At 36.7% G+C, this 24,612-nt stretch overlaps 1 long non-coding RNA gene and 1 pseudogene across 1 annotated transcript; both read right to left on the bottom strand.

Moving 5' to 3' along the window:
- Window positions 1-308: 308 nt before the first annotated feature.
- On the bottom strand, window positions 309-1,929 carry LOC125939583 (elongation factor 1-alpha 1-like; annotated as a pseudogene).
- Window positions 1,930-12,485: 10,556 nt separating this feature from the next.
- LOC125939584 (uncharacterized) lies at window positions 12,486-22,689 on the bottom strand. The gene is made up of 3 exons (XR_007463103.1): window positions 22,432-22,689; window positions 21,095-21,228; window positions 12,486-12,845 (listed from the first exon to the last, which is right to left on the bottom strand). It is a non-coding gene; the product is annotated as an uncharacterized LOC125939584 (long non-coding RNA).
- Between the last annotated feature and the right edge of the window lie 1,923 nt (window positions 22,690-24,612).

The following is a 24,612-nucleotide window of genomic DNA, read 5'->3' on the forward strand; positions in this document are numbered from 1 at the left end:
CTTTCAAAACACACAAAGAGGCCAAGACAATGCAAAATCTGTTTTATGATTGTGACAAAATCACTAAACAAATAATTTCCATGCCTAAATAACAGGAGTGTAGGCCAGTTATTTCACTTCCCACCTCCTCTGTTTTCCATCCCCCAAACAGATAATTACTTGCTTATTTTATAAAGTGGATGTCAAAAAGTTTCCTGGAGATTGGGGGGGGGGGGCAGGCAAAAGAGGGATGCAGAGAAAAATTTGATTATATCTTTTATTTTTTAAATTTTTTCTCTCATTAAACTTTTGTTTTAATGGGTCTCAAAATTCTGTGACAAGCTTTTGGTCAACTTGTTTCCATTAAAAAGTACTGATTTGAGAAATTAATAACTTAAAACTGCCACACACACACAAACTTAATGGGTCCCCAAAACATCCTCCTTTCCTTCTGAAGGTTTTACGACGCATTGCTATCACTAACTAGTCTTTTACTACTAAACTTAAATGGCCAATTGACACAAAGAGTTCTGAGACCGTTCTTCCACCGCTGATTAAGACTGGGGTGGCAGGTGGTGGCAATGATATTCATTTAGCCTTCCGAGCTTTCTAGGCAGGCTTGGTGACCTTGCCAGCTTCAGCTGCCTTCTTGTCCACTCTTTGATGACACCCCCAGAAACCATCTGTCTCGTGTCACAAACAGCAAATTAGCCCAGAGAATAGTCAGAGGAGCTCTCAACATGCACAGGCTTGCCAAGCACAATATCAACAATGGAAGCGTCACCGGATTTCATGAACTTGGGGCCATCTTCCAGGCTTTTTCTAGAACTACGGTCAATATTCTCTTTCAGCTCAGCCAGCTTCCGAGCAACGTGAGCTGGGTGACGATGCAGCACACGTGCATGTCCAGCCCTGATTTGGCTAGATGGTTCAGGATAATCACCTGAGCTGTGAAGCCAGCTGCTTGCTGTCACCAGCCACATTGCATGATAAGATCTTTGACAGATGTGTTCTTGACATTGAAGCCCACGCTGTCCCCAGGAACAGCCTCACGCAAAGCTTCACGGTACATTTCCACAGACTTTACTGCGGTTATAACATGGACTCGAGCAAAGGGGACCACCATGCTGGATTTAAGAACACCACTCTCCATTTCGCCCATAAGGACGGTACCAATGCCCCCAAATTTGTAGATGTTCTAGAGGGAGAGACGCAAGGGCTTATCATTTGGACGAGTTGGTGGCAGGATACAATACAGACTTTCAAGGAGCATGGTTCCACTGGCATTGCCATCTTTATAGGTGACTTTCCATCCTCTGAACCAAGGCGTGTTAGCACTTAGCTCCAGCATATTGTCACTGTTTCAACCAGAAATCGGCACAAATGCCGCTATGTTGGGATTGTAGCCAAATTTTTTTAAGGTAGGTGCTGACTTCCCTAACAATTTCCTCATCTCTCTTCTGGCTGGAGGGTGGCTCAGTGGAATTCACTTTGTGAACACCAACAATGAGTTGTTTTCACACCCAGTGTAAGCCAGAAGGACATGTTCACAGGTCTTCCCATTCTTGGAGATGACTGCTTCAAATTCACCAACACGAGCAGCAACAATCAGGACAGCACAGTCAGCTTGAGATGTGCAGTAATAATGTTCTTGATGAAGCCTCTGTGTCCTGAGGCAACGACGGTGGTCACATAACACTTGCTGGCCTCAAATTTCCACAGGGAAATGTCAACGGTGATATCGTGTCCATGTTCAGCTTTCAGTTTATCCAGGACCCAGGCCTCCCTGAGAGGACCCTTTCCCATCTCAGCAGCCTCCTTCTCAAATTTTTCGATAGTTCTTTTGTCAACCACATTTGTAGATCAGATGACCAGAAGTGGCAGACTTGTCCAAATCTGTGTGTCTGTGACGATGATATTGATATGAGTCTTTTCCTTTCCCATTTTTGGTTAGGTTAAGCAGGGGTTTTCATGACACCTGTATTCTGGCAGCAAACCTGTTGCAAAAAATCTGATTATATCTTTTTAAAAACTTGTCAATCTTTTGGGGAACTTGGTATTTTGAAAAGAAATAAGTGAAAAGGGAGATCCTGGGTCTAAAATTCAAGTCAGATTGACTTCAGGAAGAATCCAACGTGACGAATTTTAAGTTATTGCTGAAAAAGTGAAGGAGAATACCACGAGGAAACTAACCACACAAACACAGCTCATCACTTTTGTGCCCCTGGTATATTTAAGAGTTCAATATTCACCTCTTAGAATTCCCATAACCGCCATTCCTAACCATGAGCTATCTATGTATTTTTGTGTCCTCCAGGCACAGTGAAAATACCACCTCACTGATTTCATTTCGTTTAGATAATATTTTCAACAAGGCAAGGACTCATTATGCTCTACTGTTTGAACATGTACACAAACACCCCCCAAACAATTAGACTGTTATGCTTTGAACGTAGGGGTTCTGCTTTTTTCCCTTGTGTCCCAGCACCTACCACTAGGCACATACCAAATGATTAACGTAAATGTTCTGCCTACATAAAAATAAAGTACTTGATATGGAGTTTCATTAAGGTAGACACGAATTGAACATGAGCAAAAGAATAAAACACGTTTAATGTGCTTGTGTTCACTGGTGCCAAGCACTTTACCCACTTTACCTTTAACCCTTAGAATTGCCCTGTCAGGCATCATCATCCACATTTCACAGAGAGGACATTTCTAGGAAGTAAATTGTCCGCCATGATAACAGCAAGTAAGTAACCCATGGCCCAGCTCTCAGCCCCAGTCTGTTGACAGCACAGCCCGGTGCTCTTTCCCTTCCAGCACATTTTCTCTCCTTCCTCACTGCTCTAACCACACACCATCCAACTTACATATGACTTTATGAACACTATTATGAAAAAGCGTGGAGAAAAATATGTTTCTGCTTCACGGCTGGCTAATATCTTCCAACGAGATCTCCAACTTAGTAATCACTTTGTCTGGTGGGTGAGTTGCTTTGTTTTGGTTTACCAAAATATTTTTCTGTCAGAGGGAAAGGCTGTCTGAGAAAATATACATACATCAGTACAAAGGAATCAAAAGGATTATTAAGTGTTCTAGGTAATCTGTAAGCTAGCCACGGAAATAATGGAAGGATGAGGTAGACTGGGAGAAAGATAGGGGACCCATTGTGGTCGTCCAATTACATTAAGTCTTCAAAACTCAAGCTCTTGAGTCAGAGACCTAATCATTGGAGGTCAGTGGACAAAGAAGTTGCCTGTGTCCTAAAGCAAGGCTCTTTTGTAGACTGGGCTCCTTAATCAGATTGGTGTGCTGGTTAAGGAAGCCATGGAGTGACCAAACCCCCTGATTATAGCTTGCTGACACAGGGCCCCACCTGACCCAAAATTCAATTACTTATGTTGGGAGATATTGAAGAATCAGATTAAGTTTCCAGGATCATTCAGCAAGCAGAATATGAAAAACAGCAGCTTGGGTTTGACCAGGATTCAATTTTTTTATGGAATGTTTTTATAATCCTTGCCATCAGAAGTGGGGTCTGATCCTTATTGGTTGTACATTCTCCTAAAAATTGTCACTTTGACTCACTCTCTCTAAAGATTGTCATTTACTCAACTAGGGATTGTCATTTACTCAAATTCTTCTTCATTCATGGCTTGGCAACAGGTGGTTAACATCAGAACCTAACGTTTGCCTTCTTAAAATCAGTACTTGCAAAACATAAACATTCTTGCTACTTGATCTTCTTTCTTCAGCTTCCAAGAGATGATCATAAATAAAATATGACTAATCCTCAACAATTCACTAAGCTTCAGTTTTGTATTTATAGCTACTATGCATACACATGCATAACAAATGTCATATCCGCATTTGTCATAAATATGTAATTAAAACGTTCCCAAGGATTGTGCAAACTGTTCTATATAAATTATCACAACAAACCTAGGAGGTAGTAATGGAAAAAACTGTGGCTCAGAGAGGCAAACGTGCCCAAAGTTGTGTGGCTGTTTAAACAAACTTTATAAATATACATAACTAAAGAGATGACTCTAAGTCCATTGAGACAAACTAATCACATCTTCTGAAGTAGCAAAGCCTTATGATGTAAATCACTCTTTTGGTTCTTATCATAAACTGATCTATATTGTGATAGTTCGTGTCCAGTCTTATCTTCAAAGGTCAGCTCGTTAAAGCTGGAGAATCTGATGAAAGCAATGAACACTTTCCCCAGAAAAATCCATACATCCACCATGGTTGTTCCATAATTTCAGAGAGAAGGCCTTCTGTGGCCTGTCTCTGGGCTTGAAGTTCCATGTACTCCACAGAGCCATGAGCCCCAGGTGCAGAACACTTCACATGCTCTCTTACCCTCCTTCCTGTCTTCCACAGACCTTGTACTCTTCTGTTTCTCAAGAAATATGCTGACTTCAAAAGAGAAAGACCCTTGCTGTGAACTTTGCAGTCCAGGAGCCTATAAATGTGGTTTACCAGAGAACTTGTTTTTCTTTTTTATTATCATACCCTTGAACACATAAAACCCAGGAAAATAACTGCAGCTTGTGCTGAGCCTTGACTTTGGCGAGCACTATGGGAACAGACACTTCCATATTGGACTGTTTTTGTCTTTCATCAAAAGCTCCAATGGCTGTTGAAGACCTGGATTTGTCTATACCAACTGGCTCATGTTGGAGATATTTAGGGAGGTGTCAAAGTGGACATTATCACTCTTTGGAAAGAAAAGATTCTTCTTTCTTGAAAACTCTTATCATGTAAAAATAACCTGGCAGACCAAAAATTGAGACTATTTAATATATGCTTCTAATATATGCTTCTTTGGTAAAAGCTAAAATTCAATTGAAAGATCTTCGTATGAAATTCACATATTATTTTACTTTGCTTCCTTCTAAAAGCATTTTAAAGTCTAAACACTCTTTTTATTGTGGGATCTGTAGCAGAAATACCCTTAAATCCAGTCCTCTGCTCCATCTTTTTTGACTAATTCTGAACTTTATAGTCTTTTGCCTAGGTTCTTAGAACAGCTTTTTGGCTCAGAACCCCTTGACCAAGCTGGTAATGTTGAGTGACTCTAGCTATTTTCCTAATAATTAAGTCTAATCATGTCATTCACTTGCTTAAAAACCTCTCTTGGCTCCTATTGCTTATAGAATTAGAGTCAAATTTCTTATTTTAGCTCTGAAGTCCCTTCTACCACAGTCCTGGCCTAGTGTTCCTTTGCCAACTCCACGTAAACTCTTGTCCACTTCCTCCAAGCCATTAACATGCCTCTAAAGTCATTTTACTAAAGTCATCACCATTTGCTAAGCACAATAGACCTACCATAATAATAAGCATACTATCTCTTCTGGAAGGTCCTTTCTTATATTCACCTATTCTTACAAATACCCCTCATCTTTTAAGACTCAATTCAAATGTTGTCTCTTCCAAGCAGACTTGAAACATTTCATGTGGTTATTTATCCTTTTAACTTCAGTTCCATTTTCTTTGTAACTGTTAAAGTTGATTCCATTGGAAGTTTCATGTGTGATGGCTGTCTTTTCAAAGACTACAAGGCCCTAAAAAATAAAAACAAATGTTTTTGTCTCTATATACCCAGCAACGGACCAATGATTGGTGTAGACCATTAGCTCAGAAATTGTTTGAATAATCAATGAATAATATATAGGAGTGGAGGTGAGCACAAATTTTTGCTCTGTTGCTAACCAATGTATAAAATGGAAGTAAATAAATTTGAGTAGAGAGTGTCATACATTTATAACTTATATTTTATTGAATTAAATTAACATGCAATATTACAACAGTTTCATGTATACAGCATAGTGATTTAACATTTTTTACATTATGAAAGAATCACCTCAATAGCTCTGTCACTACACAAAATTATGCAAATATTGACTTTATTCCCTATGCTGTATATTATATCTCTGTGACTTATTTATTTTATAACTGGAAATTTATATCTTTTAATTTCCTTCACCTATTTTACCCATCCACACCTAGCTCCCCTTTGGCAACCACTAGATTATTTTCTGTATCTGTGAGTCTGTTTCTGTTTTTTTGTGCTTTTTAAAGAATTTTTTTGTTTTTATTTTAAATTCCACATGTAAGTAAATCACATGGTATTTATCTTTCTCTGACTTATTTCATTTAGCATAATACACCTTAGGTCCATCCATGTTGTCATGAATACAAGATTTCATTCTTTACTGTATGAACTTCCAATTCTATGTTAAATAAAAGTGGCAATAGTGAGCATCCTTGTCTTGTTCCTAATCTTAGAGGAAAAAACTTTCAGCTTTTTACCTTTGAGTATGACATTAGCTGTGGGTTTGTCATATATGGCCTTTACCTTGTCGAGGTGTATTCCTCTATTCACTTTTTTGAGAGTTTTTATCATAAATGGAAGTTGAATTTTGTCAAATGCATTTTCTGCCTCTATTGAGAAGATCATAAGAATTTTATCTTTTGTTTTTTTATGGGGTATGTCATGTTGATTGATTTGTGATGTCAAATCATCCTTGAATCCCTGGAATGGGTCCACTTGGTCATGGTATATGATCCTTTCAATTTATTGTTAAATTTTGTTTGCTAATATTTTGTTGAGGATTTTTGCATCTATGTTCATTAGTAACCCTGGCCTGCAATTTTCTTTTTTCTTTTTTTTCTTTTATTTTATAATATCTTTGTCTGGTCTTGGTATCAGGGTAACCCTGACCCTATAAAATAAATTCAGAAGTGTTCTTCCATTTTCAATTTTTGGAGATAATTTGAGGAGGGTAGATATTAACTCTTCTTTAAAAGTGTAGTAGAATTAACCTCTGAAGTGGACTTTGTTTATTGTGACTTTTTTGATTACTGATTCAGTTCCATTACAGCTAATTGATTTGTGGAGATTTTCTAATTCTTCATGATTTCAGTCTTGAAAGATTATATGCTTTTAGAAAATTATCCATTTCTTCTAGGTTGTCTAATTTGTTGGCATGTAATTTTTTACAGCATTCTTGTGATCCTTTATATTGCTGTGGTATTGGCTGTAATTTCTCTTCTTCTGTTTTTTTATTTTATTTATTTGGGCCATCTCTCTTTTTTTCTTAATGATTCTGGCTAGAAACTTGTTGAATTTTCAAAGACAATCAAAGAATCAGTTCTTAGCTTCATTGATCTTTGTTTTAGTTTTTTTTTTTTTTTTCCAGTCTGTATTTTATTTATTTCCACCCTGATCTTTATCATTTCCTACTTTCTTACTTTGGACTTTGTTCTTTTTCTAGTTTCCTCAGGTATAAGGGTAAATTATTTATTTGAGATTTTTCTTGTTTCTTGAGGTAGACCTGTATTGTATGAACTTCCCTGTTAAGAATTCTTCTGCTGTGTCCCAAAGATTTTGGAATGTTGTGTTTCCATCTTCATTTGTCTGAAAATATTTTTTTTATTTCTTCTTTGATTCTTTTATCGACCCATTGATTGTTTAGTAATATGTTCTTCTCTACACTTGTTTGTGGGGGTTTTCTTCCAGTTTTTTTCTAGTAATTGATTTTTGGTTTTATGCCATTGTGGTTGGAAAAGATATTTGATATGGTTTCAATTTTCTTGAATTTCTTGAGACTTGTTTTGTGGCCTGACATGTGATCTACTCTGGAGAATATTCCATGTGTATTTTTTTTAAATGTGTATTCTGCTGTTTTGGGGTGGAATTCTCTGTATATATTAAGTCCATCTGGTCTAATATGTTGGTTAAGGTCACTGTTTGCTCATTTATTTTATATTTTGATGATGTATCCATTGATGTAAGTGGGACATTAAAGTTTCCTACTGTCATTGCTATCTAATTCTCCCTTTATTTCTATTAATATTTGATTTTTATGTCTAAATGCTCTTATTTTGGGTGCATAAGTGTTTGCAAAAGTGATATCCTCTTATTGGATTGACTCCTTTATCTTATGCAATGTGCTTCTTTGTCTTTTGTTATGGTCTTTGTTTTAAAAGACTCTTCTCAGGGGTATTAGAAATACCCAGTAAAAAAACAAAATAGAACCCTGGACTGAAGTAAAACTTCTTGGAATAAACATAAATTTATTAGGTCAGAAACTAAGTGAGTGAAGAAGAAGAGAAAATTCAGATACAATTGGCGGAGGGCACCAGACAGATATCAGAAAATACTGGATGCTTGGCTATATGGAGAGACCATATTTTTTAATACTCTGCATGAACAACAGGATACAAAATCAGAGAGGAGTACAAAAGAAGAACCAAATTCTAGAAAAAAATCTAGCTTGACCCACTTCTATCCCCGACACAGGAATCTCTTCTTTGAAGTATAGAGGTACCCAGCTCACTCCAATATGAACAACAGAAAAGAATTAAATATTATTTAATTTAATATTAAATTAAATATTATTATATTAAATATTAAATATTAATTTAATATTAAATAAATGTGTAGACTAAATAACCTTAAAGAAATAAATACATATATAGTGAAAGATGAGAACAGAAAAACCACATAAAAGAATTAGAAATAAAAGTAATAGGTTTAGAAATGAAGACTCAATGGAAACTAATATAAAAGTAGAGAGACAACTCAAGAAGCAATGTTAGGAAAAGAGAAAGAAAAAAGAAAAAATAGAACTAAAAAAAGTAAAAGAGATTAAAAATAATTTGAGATAGACATAGGACAAAGAAGACCTAGCATGAGTATAATTGGAGGTCCTGTTGAAGAAAATCAAAACCATGGAATTAACAAATACTAAAATTACAATCCAAGAAAACTTTCTTCTTCATAAGAAATTTGAATCCATATATTGAAATGTACAATGTGTGCCTGGAAATTGATGCAGGATAGTTATATCTTAATACACAATAAGAAGCTAGATATTTTTATCGAATTTGGAAAGATTACTTAATTATGGTAACCATAGATGATAACGCATACACTATTTAACTTTAAATTTCTCAAAATTCCAGAAAATAGCTTGTCTATTTGAACCTAAACCCATAGGTAATACCTCTTGAATAAGTAATTACCTCTCATCATCTATCCTGCCAAAATAGCCACATCTGTCATTGTGATAATGATGGCAAATCATGCTGATTTGAAGATCTGTGTTGGTAGTTACCTGTATCTTTGATTAATTAAAATTGCTATCCAATAAATAATCACTTAACATTGTAACTGATGGTAATTAATGATGGGGGAGGGAAGGAAGATAACCAAAGTTTTGTCATAGAAAATGTTGAAAGCCACTCACCTTGTGCTGTTCTTTCAGTGCATAAACAAGGAAATGAAATTTAAAGATAAGTAATTTGCCCAAGATAAAACAGCCAGACCGTACCAGGCTTCAAATAAAAAGTTTAGTCTTTTAATTTTCAGGTCATGTTTTGTGCTACCAGGATCATGCATAAAATTAAAGTTATTCGTTTTATTTAAGAGTAAATATCATAGTGTGGGAAATTAAAAAATCATAATTCTTTTTGGAATATGATCTTCACAACCATTATGTATAAATAATAGAGCCCTCTGAATCAAAAGATAATTTCAAAAATAATAATAGTCAGTGTAGTAAATAATACTATAATGTTATGGGTTTATCAAAATCTACATGTTGTCACAGCTTCCTGGGCCCACAGCTACCTTATAGTTAAGTATGGCCAAGTGCCTGATTTCGAGCCAATGCAACGTGACAGAAATGATCTGTACTGCTTCCAAGCTGGGCTATAAAAACCTCCCATAAGCTGCACTCTAAGAAGGAAGAAAACGTTCTAGGAGCAGATGAGACCAAACTTTGCTTGTTTTTTTTTTTTAATGTTTTATTAATTTTTGTGAGAGAGAGTGCAAGCTGGGGAGGGGCAGAGAGAGAGGGAGACACAGAATCTGAAGCAGGCTCCAGGCTCAAACCCACCAACTGTGAGATCATGACCTGAGCCGAAGTCAGATGCTTAACCGACTAAGCCACCCAGGCACCCCAAACTTTGCTTGTTTTTGATTCTTAGTATCAATAAAGATAATGAGAGAGAAAAAAATAAAACAATTAAACCTCCCATAAACAAATCTGCATTCTCCCTTCCATATCTGCTGGCTAAGTGTCAGTGCCTTGAAAAGTATATATTTAAAACAACAGAGTATTGCTACTTTGGACTGCTAGATGAATTTATAAAGCAGAACCCACAGCCCCTCCAACTATTGGATTTTACATGAGCAAAAACCAAACATCTTGTTGGATTAAGTCATTTATATTTCAAGGTTTACCTGCTACTATAATTAGTGTTATCTTATACAGAAATTTCAGTCAGAGTGGGTAGTAACAAAAAATATAAAATCTGTGTTACTGGCAGAAGAAAACTAGGAAACTAATATCAGAAGCTAGGCAAGTGAATTATCAAGTTAGGCAGTGGGAAAATATTCAGTTACAATGATGCTGATGATATTTGGAGAGGCAAACCACACACCTTCCTAGCCTGTGGCTCCAGCAGAAGAGATTGGAAAACAGAATTACATTAGCATGCATTAGATATTAGTAACTTTATGTGGCAAGCTATTAGAAGAAGAAATGACCACAGAAAACACTTGCAACTAATTTGGCCATCTAATAAAGAATGGGCAGTCTTTGCATATTAAAAGATTAAAGTAGGAGTGCCTGGCTGACTCAGTTAGTAGATCATCCTTAGGGTTGAGAGTTCAAGTCCCATGTTGGGCATAGAGTTGACTTAAAAGTAAATAAAAATAAACAAGAGATTAAAGAAAAGCATTAAATATTTTACAAATATATATAAATCTATAAATATATAAAAATATATAGAGAAATATTTTATAAGTATATATATATGTATATAGTATGAGTGTGTGTGTATGTATGTATATATATAGAGAGAGAGAGTAGAAAGGAAGCCTCCAAAAATTTAAATCTTTGAAAATTTGGGCATGCTTATCTCAAAGATTAGATTCCAAAGATTAGAGAATAAGATTTTTTTTAATTGAATCATTAAGGATCTGATAATATAATTATGTGATAAAGTTTAGATTGAGCCGGGCCCTCAACCCAAGGCTGATGTCCCTAAGGTAAATGTCATTGACTAGAGAAAAAAAAATTGCGATGAAAAAGAAAATAAATTAATTGGATTTAAGAATTATGTCTAACAAAGAATTGTAGCTGTGAGTACCAGCATATTGAACTAACTACAAGCAAAGAGAGGAAAGTCTTAGTAACTTTAAAGGAAGTTATATTGCCAAAACAGCTGTGAGTTAAAACTTAAAAGTCTTTGGCTGATTAGTTTTCTATTCATTTGTTTATTAGTTTATTGATGTGGTTTTTTGAAAAAATACCCTGAAATCCTTTGAAATTTAAGAGCTAATGTTTATTTAGACATATCACCTATATGACAAATTCTTGATGTAAATGATTTTGAATTTCCTATTGGCCAAAATATGTAAATATGTATCACATATTTTTGACTGTACATCCATATAAATGATGTCTATTTGTGAATTTGTATCTTTAAATCTTTTTTCCTTTGCCCCCACCTGAAAAGCAGAAACATTGCTAGACATAAAAATATTCATGATGGGAATGTTATTATTATTATTGGATTTGTTTTCTTCTCTTGGTGACGTTTGGAGTTTAAGCCTAGACATAGGATCCTTTCCTTCTCTGAATGATTATGTCTGATGAAATAGCAAAAACAGAAAATATACTTTCTTTTTAAAGCCCTTGGCAGAGAATTAAAACAACTCTTAAGCCACCCAACTCATACAGACAGGAAGTATGCAGCAAAAAACTCTGGAGCCCTCAACTCCCACTACAAATGTGGCCATGTCACGTCATGGACCAGCGAGAAGCCCCAGATGGCAGAACCAGAGACCACAGAGGACAAGGAAGTTCCTCTCCGAAAGCAAAATTGAGTTCTAAGCAAGGAATGTCACTCACAGCCAGGACTTCATAACAGCTGTCCAAAAGGATTTCATCATTACCGTGGACGGCAATTACTACGTATAATGCAATTTTCTGTTTTCTGAATGGGCTATTTATTACAGTCATCCTGTCTCTATTCCACCGTGCACATTGGCTAAAGTGGAGGAGTCAGAACCTTGCAACTAATTTAGCCATCTAATAAATCATTCGCAATCTTTATAGATTAAATGATTCAAGCAAAACATGAAATATATATATATATATATATATATATATATATAGTTAATGTCTAAACGATATCTAATTCAGGAATTTCCAAGTCTTAAGATCTATAATATTTTCACATCCTCCTTAGTGAAAGGCTTTATAATCAAGGTCTTCATTAAACTACTTTAGGCTACTTTCTTTGTCTCTGCCTATAACCTCTTTACCTACCAATGATATTTGTCCAAAGACTTCCTAATGTCCTTCCAGGTCCCACAATTCAGTATAAATAAAAGGAAGCCTGTAGCTGAAGAAATAGTCCACTGTGTTAGTTTATGTCAGCCCCTGCCCCTGCCTCTACCCCCTTACCCCCTCCAAGCAGACCCTGAGATAAAGATTTGAGTCCTCAGAGTTTATTTGGAAGGTGAACCCAGGAGATACTATGAGAGAAAGGGGAAGTGAGAAAAGGAAGGGAAGGAAGATGATAAAAGGTGCTTTATGAAGTAATTTGCCCTTGAATGGCTACAGTCTTATGGCCTTAGGAAACTGTAAGAGATCCTCTGGAATGTGCACCTCACTGCCGTCCCATCCATGGATGAGAGAATTCCTCTGGGTCTCACTGAGGACGCTCCTTCATGGCAGCATCTTCCCAGTACTCTGAGGCTGTTGCATGCCCAGGCAGAGCAGACTCCATGGGCCAGAGAATGCCCTCAGGCAAAGGGAAACAGTTGCCAGCAACTGGAAGTCAAACCAAATTAATACATAACTGGTGAGGGGCAAGGTGATGGTAATCTCATCTATACTAAGGAAAAGTTATTACGTTATGAGTTGTTTTGGAAGCTGGATATTGAGTCTATTTTGGATATACAGCATGATGCTACTTTGCTAATATTTTGGTAGAAAGAAACTATTCTTCATTTTATCTGAATCGTGAAAGGCAAAGTCTTCTGGGAATAAGTCCTAGATAGAAGGCTAACTGATAATATTTTCTGAATACCACCAGGAATGCTGATAGGAAAGTAGTTTCAGATACTTTAAGCTTAGCTGCTTCTAACTTACTCTGTGTGTTATTTCCCTGCCAAATCCCATAGTGAATAGAGCAAACATTGAACATTCAGCCTGAGTGAGAAGACTTTGGGATTGCAAGCCACCAAGTTGGGGGAGTTCTTGCCCCTGCAGCTTAACTGTAACAGATATCTTCCATTTACCCCTTCAGTTAAATTCTCCACCCTCCTCTGCTGCAGAAAGCCAGCCTGTAAAGTGTATACCAACGAGCTGTCTTGCCCTCTGGCCTCTGCGTGAGTTCAACCACTAGAGACCTGGCAGGAGATTAGAGGGAGAGAAGAGAGTGGGAACAGAGTATTCATAATCCCTTAACTCCCTCTCTGTGGGTCACTGTGAGTTGCTGGTTCCTCCCCATAAAGATCATGGCTCTTCACAAGGTGGTCCCTCCACAAGACTCTCCTTCCAGGTAATTTACCTCTTCAGATCGATAGGTGGAAATTGGCTCTGAGTGACTAGTGTTGGGGTACTTCTCCTTGATGGTTCTCCTATATCCCACCTACATTTTCACAAATGGCCCCTTTATTAAATACTCCTTGAAATATTCTTTGGAATGAATCATCTATTTCCTGCTGGGACATCAACTGATACATTATTCTAACCTATACCATCTGGTTTTGTTTTTCTGTAATAAAACATCACATCATGATGGCATTCTTCCTGAACCACTGTGGTTTCCACTACATTCAACCTTGCCAAAATCAAGGAAGAGACTGGGAGATCTAAATTCCACTGTCATCTCAACATTATTTATGCAATAGAACTCTTTCCACAGACAATGATGTCTTTATATCTGAGAGAGCAAGTGTTCCATCCAAATTGCATATCTATTGCTCCATTGACCAACCCCAACCTATTTTTTAAATGCAGTACTGATTCTTTAGTACTTTAGGGAAGGTTTCTAATGTAAGATCTTTGATATTATTTCTTCTTCCCCATGTTACTCCCTCAACTCTACCCCAGGTTGAGTCTGTTTTTGTTTTACGTGTGGAAAGGACAATTTTCATAAAAGTCATATTTGTTGAGAATTGATTAGTAATTCCAAATACTGGATCTTAGTAGGAGGTAAGGACTGACATGCTTCAAGTGTTATAAATCAATTCATTAAGTCAAGGTAAGAATTGAACAGATTATTTAACTACTTGGAACCAGGGAAGACTTGTTTTATCCCACACTTCAGTGTTCAACAACATCACCTAAGGAAAATTATAAAAGGATCTCAAATATATGCATTACAATTTCAAAAAGAAACAGAAACTAGTAAATTAGAGATTATCATCTATGGAATATGTTCAAACACACTGTTTAACAAGCCTATATTTAAAATTATTATAAGTGAAAGTAATTTTGCCATTACAGGTAATTTATGTTGTATGTAAATTAGACTTACCGAATCATCTTATAGAATTCTAGTCCAAGTTTGTTAAAGACAAATGGACATTTTTTTTTCTCCTACTGAAAATTACCATTTGTTTTTCCCTCCTGAGCATTGCTTCTTTACCCTTGAATGCCACTATTTACATAGTGTTTCACTATTTAAAATCCTTTTCACATACAATGCTGGTTCATCTAACAGTCCTTTGAGCATCTAATGGCAATAATGAGCACTCTCTCTAGAGTTCTGTTTATGGGCCTATATACATATACTACTGCATCGCAATTATGGAAGGTTCATTGATTTCCTAAAATCCATGCAATGGTGAATAACTCCTGTAATTTATAAGTTAATCCTCACAACACTTCTATGGGATAGGTTTTGTTATTCCCATTTTTCAACTGAAAAGATTAAGCCACAAAGAAGTTAAATGATTTGCCCAAGCGAGGCAGAAGAATTTGGTGTTAAACTCAAACCTAGCACTATATCAAATGTGCTCCACTTTGTCCCATGACGCCCTCCTACTTCGGTTAGTGTGGGTCATCACCTATATTCCACTATAAAGCATTTTATGTCAATAAGGTAGAATCAATATTTATTGAATGAGAATTCCAGGATATCTAAAATTTTCTGAATAAGTTACTGGCTAATAATCTCATCTGATCTTCAAATGATAGCTCCATTTTGATTTTAGATTCAATTGAATTTCTGGTCTATAAAGCATTTTCAGTTTATCTTACAGTGTGATAGAAAGTTAAAAGGCAATATGTATGCCCCAAATATAGATTTGGCTCATTATTTCAACAGTGTTTCCTCTCCTCTGTTTGCCTCTCAGCATTCATGCCCAACCTACCACCTTGGACTCTGGACCCACTGCCTTGACCTACTGATATCCAAGTGTTGGGGTGGGGAAGAGAATGAAGAAGATACTTGAGTACACATAAGAAGACCTGATTATAATGCATTTTGCCACTTAGCAGGTGAATTACCTTAAGTAAACCACTTATTTTCTCTGAGTAATAATTTCCTTACCTGAAAATGAGGATGATATTGTCCACATCTATGTCTCAGGGCATAGAAAGTATCCAACAAGATATACTGCCTGAGAAAGTGCTTCAGAAATGTTTAAAGCAGCATACACTTAGGTTGCTGCTATTAGAGTCAGCAAAGATGCCTCCATCAGCAAAACCAGCGTTAAATTTTTTAAAAGAATAGTGAGATTGTTCATCCATTAAATTACTCACTGCAAATGTCCAGCCATCACTATTACGTTCTACATGTTGATGCTGCTTTATTATAAGAAACTGACTACATTGAGCTCACTCATCCAGCCAACTTTGCAGAAAAGCTTGTGTCCTGGTTCCCAAATTGAACATAAACCAACACATGAGTCACTTAACAAACTCAGTGACCTTGCATGATGCAGGGATTTATCTAGTGAAATTGTATGGTAGATTTACTGTCTGGTATTAAATTACTATTTCATTATAAATAGCACCAACCTAATTGTCTTTAAAAAGTAATCTTCAGTAACATCTTTAAATAAAGAGGGATCAATTACTTCTCAATATATGTGGGATTTTTAAAGATATTGTTGCATAACCTGTTTGGTAGATTTCTCGGAATTTTTTAATGCAGTAAAGGCTTATTTTACCAACTTTCTTGCGTCCTAATGGTTGAGTGAACAACACTGCAGTATGTCTTTCAACACATGGATTAAGCCCTTCTGTAAATGAAGCCAGTAGAATTATATCACTTGAGTACAAAACATGCAAGGCAAATATAAACTATGAGTAAAAATCAAAAGGAGTCAGAGAAGACCCATAAGCAACTGTTTTCCAGGACTATAAAATCCAGTTAGGGAAACTGGCTCTGAAAAAGCTGAAAAAAATAATGAAATTCCTAGTGTTTTACAGACCTTTTTAAAGAAGAAATTAAGCTCAAATGCAATTCCTTGAAAAGGCAAGTTTTATGATTACATGATGGCTAACCTATGACTCTACCACAAACAATAACTGCAGTCACTTCAGTGACTTTTTACAACATTTCATAGTCAGGTTCTCTTAGGTTGCAAATCTGTAGCAATTAAAATGTCCATGAATAAAACAACTGAGGATAGTAATCTCAGGCTTCAAACATGCATATACAAAGTTTTCTCATTTTATATTTTCTTTAGCAACTCATTACTATCATGCACCCCCAGTCAGTCTCATGGTCAAATTCAGGATTAATCAGTCAGTGCAGTGTTTTCTCCAGCTATGACTAACCTGAAGGTTTTCTGTACTCATTTATTATCCCAAGGGTGGCATGTCAGTGTCAAGGGATCTACTTAGTATCACAGCATCAGTGGGAATGGAAGGATGTCTGGCTCTCAACCACCACCTTCTCACCATGGTCAAATGTTGAGACATTCACACCTTATCTTCTTTCTCGCCATTGGTATCTAGTATTGCAATCTCCCCATTCCCACCGGGTCTTGGATCATTGCTCCATGCAAGTCACCTTGCATCCTCGAAGCCCCTGCTGAGAGGCTCCTTCATGTCTACCAGCTGTCTCTCCACTACCAGTGTGCCCCTCGAAAGAGGGAGCGGAGAGAAAGAATGTTATGTAAAATGTAATGTTGATGTATAGACTTTAGAAATGACTCCTACTCTAAAGGTGCTTGCAATCCAAAGAAAGCATTAAATTAATAGTTCTCTGTTTTTCTCAGAGTGGCCACACCAAACTTTACCCACTTGAGTATGGGCTTTGGATTCAGATGGCCGGGATCAAACCCAAGCCCTACCTGTAGAAGAGTTTCTGGTTTTACTTTGGATATCCCATCGATGCAACAAATTGAACAGTAGCCCCCTCATAAGGTTGCTCCACAGATAATAGATCTAAAAATAATTAAAACATTGTCTCTTGTCTAATAATCTCTAAAGAAGTCATCTCCAGTCTCATCATCATTATATCTCCTTCTTTCCATTCCCTCTTTCACCCACTCCGACTCATAGAAATGTGTCTGGGTTGATGGCTCCAGTGAAAAAACAGCGGAGCTAACACTGAGTTAAATAAGTGGGACACCACGTTGGTCAGGAGAAGACATTTTTACCAGATCCCACGTACTGTTTGCAATCCTGTCATGTTTGCCTATGAGTGTATAGCATTCTTTATTGCTCTGCAAAAAAATTTTCCCCAAATTCCTAAAAGATATTCTTTCAATGTGAACACAGAAGGCTAACATTTGGATCCAGTCATTAAAATCTATTTAATTTTATAACCAGAAGCCGGGGTGGGATATTTGAAGGAAGAAAGGAACACATGAATTCTGTCAGCTTTCATCTGTTTCCTTTCCTAAAAGTATCCAATTGTAAATCCAAAGAACTAGTTCTTCCTAAGTCGTGGAGTGAAAAAGCTCCAAAGATTAAATCAATCCAGAATCACCTCATGGGTAACTAGCCCAGTAAGTTAATTACAGGATTCTTTGTTGCTTTTTTTTTTTATTGTGGGTAAGAGTTCTTGATGCAATATTTTTGGTTAATTGAAGATTTTCTTTAAAACTATGCAAGACAGCCAGCAAATAGTGCATTTATGTATGTAATAGAAATGGTTGTAATATATCATTAAGGCACTCCAGGGCATGTTTTATTGGTTCATTAATACAGTACATGCCTTAGGTGTATTCAACCACTCGGGGCCTATATTAATGGACCAATAAAATATACCCGGGAGTGCCTTAATGCCACCCTAATATGGCTAAGCTTAAATTAATTTTTTCAGGCTTATCTTTTTAAAAATCATTTTTCCCCACTTGGGAAGATAGATTCCTTTACAGGGGGAAAAGTTCATGGTGACAGAATAAGAAGAAGTAGGATAATGAAAATCTTTTTTGTTCCATCAGTTTTCTAAAATGTTTCATCCTTTCAGATCCATTTCTAATCATCTGCATTCTACATCCAGTGTCTTCCCACATCTTCCATGGAAATCAATAATCTTATGGCTAAGATCAGGGAAATAACAACTATTCTTGGAAGTGACAGATCAATGTGCCAACAAATGTCATGTCTAGCTATAAAAGCCAATCACCTTTCAATATTCTACCTGACCAGGACAAATGCTTACACTGATTTAAGGACCAGCTTTTCATCTACCTCCTGTCACCTTGTGTAATCAAGGAATCATGCTTCCCTACAAAAAGAAAAATATTCTTCCCAATCATCCACATTATACTTCTCTTTCAGCTTTACAAAAGTTCTTGATTTCCACTTTGGTTCACTGAGGAATCTTCTTTAAGAAGAGAAATGTGGAGAAGAAAGAAAAAGCATTGAATCCAGTTGAATGAAAATCTTGGTCTTACCATCTACTTGTTCTGATACTGATCTGGAAGCTTCTAGTTCCTCCTCAGCAAAATGTGTACAATAATGTCTATCTCATAGGAATAGCATGAATGTTGAATGAGAGAATTCATGTAAAACACTTGGTATAATGCCTGGCATGTAGGAACTACTGGATAAGTGTTAGGTTTTATTAACCTGTGAAATGCTATGGAAGAGACCAAGGTGAATGCAACAGTTGAACAGCATGAACTTCCTAAAGAAATGCTGAAAAGTTGAGCATCCTGTCTATGAAAAGCAGATCTCCCTCACTCCTTCCTGTTTTTCTTTTCCTATTACCAGTGAGATACATACCTTTAAAGGTTACTTAAAAAACAAACAGAGTGCAATCCAGGACTTATAAATGCCATAAGTAAGGCCTACTCTGTGGGGGTGGGGTAATGGAAAGTCTGTCACCATCTTCAAAGAGGTTATCTGTTACTTGGAATAACCATATAATATGGAAGAATATAAAATAACAATACAAGATTGATCAATTGTACGTGCCACCTAAGTTTTAATTCATTTTTGGACATAATGGAAGAAAGCTCTGTACACAGGATTGATCAGAAAAGGAGTCAGCCGGCCAGTAGGATCTATACAGGCCCGTTTGCTTAGTGAAGAAGGAAGTAAACATTGAAACCGGCCATGGTGAATTCAGAAGGCAGAGGTGGAAATATTCCACAGTGGGGAATGAAACAAAGGCATGTGTAACATTGAAACCGGCCATGGTGAATTCAGAAGGGAGAGGTAGAAATATTCCACAGTGGGGAATGAAACAAAAACCAGCGAGTTTTTGAGGAATGACCTTTGGGGCACTAGCAGGAGATGCAGTAGGCTGGATGGTGTGGAGAACTCTGCCTTTCAGGTGATGATGGAAAACCAGTGTAGGGGTTTGGATCAGGAAATGTCCTGAAATAAAAGCAGTATTTTTTAAGTAGTCTAATTACCAGTCTGTCTGGAAAGTGGAGTAGAGAGAAATGATACCAGAGGCACCAATTGAGGGAATATTATTCTATACTATGTTTGAATTCGGAGGGACCTGTACAAGTTGCTGAAGGGAAGACTGAAAAATGTGAATGCAAAAAAAAAAAAAAATGTTCGTGATGAGCATTTGATTGTGGTATGCAAGAGAGAGGAAAGGTAAAAGAACAACTGAGAGGCTGAAGAAATGGGAGCGTTAAATAACTATTTGCTCCATTCGATTTGCTTATATTCCATTTGCCTCGCTTAGAAATCATTTTCCAAGTACTTGTTCTATGAGCTTCACGTGCTCTTGAGTAAGAATAAAACAGGATGAATGGCAGAATAGAGCCAATGTCATTATTAGGAAATACAGTTAAAAAGTACAGGGGTGCCTGGGTGGCTCAGTCGGTTAAGCATCCGACTTCGGCTCAGGTCATGATCTCGTGGTTTGCGAGTTCAAGCCCCGCGTCGGGCTCTGTGCTGACAGCTCAGAGCCTGAAGCCTGCTTCAGATTCTGTGTCTCCCTCTCTCGCTGCCCCTTCCCTGCTCATGCTCTGTCTCTCTTTCTCTCTCAAAAATAAACATTAAAAAATTTTTTAAAAAAAAGTACGTACCCCGACAAAGGTGGGTCAGTCAAGTGCGTTAATTTTATGTCTGAAGAAAACCACTTTGTCAATGATCACAGCACAAAGTATGGCAAAACTTGAACAGGTCATTGAAATGTTTCTGTCATTTCAAGTCATACCATGCTTCATGCATTTCCTTCATTTTGCCAAAATGAGTCCCTTCCTCTGTGCTCTGTCTTCTCCTTTCTGCTTACCTAAATAATATTTACTCTCGAAGGCCCACTTTATCCAAGAAACTTTCCCTAACTACTCAAACAGGGACTGAGCCCCCTCTCCCTCCTTGAAGTCCTAGAGCCCTTGCTGAATTAGCCACTTAAGTTAGCACTTAATTATGTATGTCTGCAACACACAAGTCTGTGTCACTCTCAGGGTGATGGTGCTATAAAATACTGTATCCCCACTTATTAATTCAAGTAAAATATTAATTTCTTAGTTCAAAGTTACATGTCATTATAAGCATTAACTGTAACTGTCATGGAAATAGGAAATGTGTCATTTATTTTTATATTTTTGCCAAAATTACATGAAAGAAACTTTTCATAAATACCTTATGGCTTATTGGGACGTTTACACAATTATTTGAACAGTTAAGAAAATACATACCTTTTTGTTCAAATATCTGCCCCAACTCAAAGATGACAAGGCCAGGGGGGTCTCATTGACAGTTTACAGGGGCGTGTGTTCCAGACAGCCATAGTGAGGTGAGCCGGGCATGAGGGTAACGAAGGTCTGCCCATCTGAGGTTGTACAGAGTAAGAAAACCCAGAACGTTAGGAGAAGCCAAAATCCATTAAGGAAAGCAATGAGTAAAAGCCAGAGAGAACAAAATCTGAATGTGGAAGCCAAAGAGCCGGAGGCAGATCAAAGCTGGGGTGTATTGCCAAGAGTGAGAGCTGGAATTAGTGAGAAACCCAGTGATAGTGTATCAGCTCTGGTGTTGAAAATTTCAAGCAATTGCTTAAAAATAGCTTGGAGCATCTGAGGTAGACTTAATCATACTGAGTAAAGGATACTTTTCTAATATTTCTTGACACTTTCGAAATCTGTTTTTGAATGTGTTTGTATTTGGGGGGACCCAGCCTCATGGGTTAATCATGAATTTCAATAATTTGCCCCAAATTCAAATTTTTGAAATGCAGAGTTTCTATGTGTCCTATGTATAAGTTAAAGTTTTTCACTACCTGTACAAATGTAAAAAAACGACATGTCACCTACAGACGTTGAAGCTGACAACATATTTTAGTAATCAGCGCACGCAATTCATTCTTAACTGAAACCTATCAGATTGGAAGACAGGAATTTTATAGATTTCCAGGCACATGGCTCAGATTTAATTATCAACTAAGAATCTCCAAGTAAATTCCAGTTTTGCAAATAGCTATTTAAGACTATCTCATAGAACCTGAAAATTTCCCCCAGTCATCTCTATAACTTAGGCTCAAAAAGTAGATTTGTCACAGATGGTCTTTTACACTACCATGGAAATAATTGTTCCAATCTTTCTGGAAGGCAATTTGGCAGTTCATATTAAAAGCTTGCAAATGTCCTTATCCTTTGACAGCGAAATCCTGTTGTGCTGTTTGTGAATTTTTCCCAAAGAAACAGTTACGAATGTGTACAAATATGTCTCCACAATGATATTCATTGCATCAGTGTTAATAATAGCTAAAACAACCAAAAATTCAAAGGTATAAAATAGGAGTGTGGTGAAGTAAACTATGAAAAATCCGTAAAATGAAACTAATTAGCAGAAACAAAATTGTTGTGGAAGAACATTTAATGAATACAGATGCAAGTTACAAACAGCGTATAATGTCTGATCCTCTAAGAATTAATGAAAGAGAAAGAACAAGTTGGCTCAAACTATTAATATTTTTTCTCTCTCACTGTTTTTAGAAAAGTTGCGTTCCTTCAAAGGTGCCACATGATCTGGTTCTGACCTGCTGTTCCAGCTTTGTCTCTGCCACCTTCCTTTCTGCTCACCACTCCCCAGGCATTTGGGCCTCTGGGAACTTGCCAATGGCCTTCCGTCCTCAGGGCCTGGCCACTCACAGTTCCTTCCATCTAGAATGTTCTTCTCCCATTCACCACTCCTACCCTCTTACCCAGGCTCTGCTCAAACGTCAGACTGAAACACATTGTCACAATATTCACCCCTTCCCCTAGTCTACAATAGGTCCCCATGTCATGCATCCTAAGAGAACCTTGGACTCTGTTTTCATAGCATTGGAGTCTGTTGCAATCATAGAGTCCTTTTGTGACTCTCTGTTTAATATCTGTTATCTCTGATATTCTATAAACTCCATAAAGGCACAAAATATGTATTGTACGTATTAGGTACTCAAATTGTTACAGAGCATAGGATAAATGGATAAAATTATGGGTATTATTTATTTTCCTCTTTTGTCATTATAAGTTTTTGTAGCAAGCGTGCATAATTTCTGTAAAAAAAAAACAAAAAATCTAATTATAAAAAAAGTTGATATGAAATATTCTAAAATTAAAGAAAATTAAGTTTGGGAATGTACTCGAATTATTCAGGTTATATCAACACCCCAATTTGCTTGCTAATATAAACTAGACCGTGACTTTGAAATCAGGGTTTTACATGTTGAAACCTCGTCACACATTTTAAACCTTGAATTTGACTTCATATTTTTTATTGTTGTTTGTTGAAAGGATTTATTTTGTTTTGTTTTGTTTTGTTTTATTAATTTATTTTCAAGTTAGTTAACATACAATGTAGTCTTGGCTTCAGGAATACAACCCAGTGATTCATCTCCTACATAAGACCCCAGCACACATCCCCCCAAAAATGCCCTTCTTAATGCCTGTCACCCGTTTAGCCCATCCCCCTAGCCACCTCCCTTCCAGCAACCCTCAGTTTGTTCTCGGTATTTAAGTCTTGTATGGTTTGCCTCCCTCTCTGTTTTTATCTTATTTTTCCTTCCCTTCCCCCATGTTCATCTGTTGAGTTTCTCAAATTTTTTTCACAGCAATCATTAGAAACTCCTCAGAGTAAGAATCTACATACCACGCAGGAAGTCTCTGTGTGGATGGTGAAAGGAATTTTGCCTTAAGTTAACAAGCTACTTCTCAGATAATAAGTACTAAAATAGGAATTTCATGGGTCAGATAAAAAGAAGAGATAGCTCTTAAATTGCGGAATGGTTCAATGGTATGTGTGAACTGATAATATCTTGCCCTACTCTTTCCTTTTAGCCTTGACCTACGCAACAAAGAATTTGGTCTCCACCATTCCGCCAATTTGAACATGAATTGCCAACCTAGTACATGATCCAGTCTCAGTTCATGATTCTTTTTTGATGAGAACAGATCCGTATGTTTGTACTTGTTTTAGGCTAGTTTTTTTTCTCCTTAAGTTGCTTCTCTGTTTTTAAGCACATAAAATGTATTTCAACACTTAACAACACAAGAAGTATAATCAAGGGCTACAAAATGTTCCAGCGAAGGTTCTCTTTTGAAGTGATAACCAAGCATTGCTACACAGGCTGACTACACGGTAGCTTAATGGTACGTTATAAAAACCCTTTTCAACATTAAACGGGAAAGTAAACCTGCCAAATTTACTTTAAAATGCAAAATTAATTTCCTGCCACCATCTCATTGCCAAAATGATTTCTTGCAATGCTGAAAGTTTGTAAGCTAAATCTCTTCCTAAAAATTGAAAGTTGAGTGCTATGTTCCTAATTAAGACTCAAGTTATTATTTTTACAGGAGAAAAAGTAATAACAAATATAGTCCCTCCTCTTCAGGTGATCTGAATTGTTTAATATGTATGTAAGATTCTTGATAATATTTTTAAGTTCATTATTATTAACCTTGACAAAAATACTGTTCTGTAGTCAACGACAATTTTACTAAAATCACATGTAACTGCAATATTATAAATGCCTCATCTTGGCTTTCTTACAATCTATCCAAATTCAGTGTTTCTGGTGTAGCCACTTGAGTTCACATTAGATTTATCTCACCCTATAAAAGCACAATTCATTAAACAGACTAGTCTATTTAAACTAAGGCAATTTTATCACAGTCAATTCAATTATTTAACACTGCTTTTTTAACTCACTACTTAAAGCTTTCTTTTGACAAGTATT

Source organism: Panthera uncia (assembly GCF_023721935.1).
Source record: "Panthera uncia isolate 11264 chromosome B2 unlocalized genomic scaffold, Puncia_PCG_1.0 HiC_scaffold_25, whole genome shotgun sequence".
Lineage (NCBI taxonomy): Eukaryota > Metazoa > Chordata > Mammalia > Carnivora > Felidae > Panthera > Panthera uncia.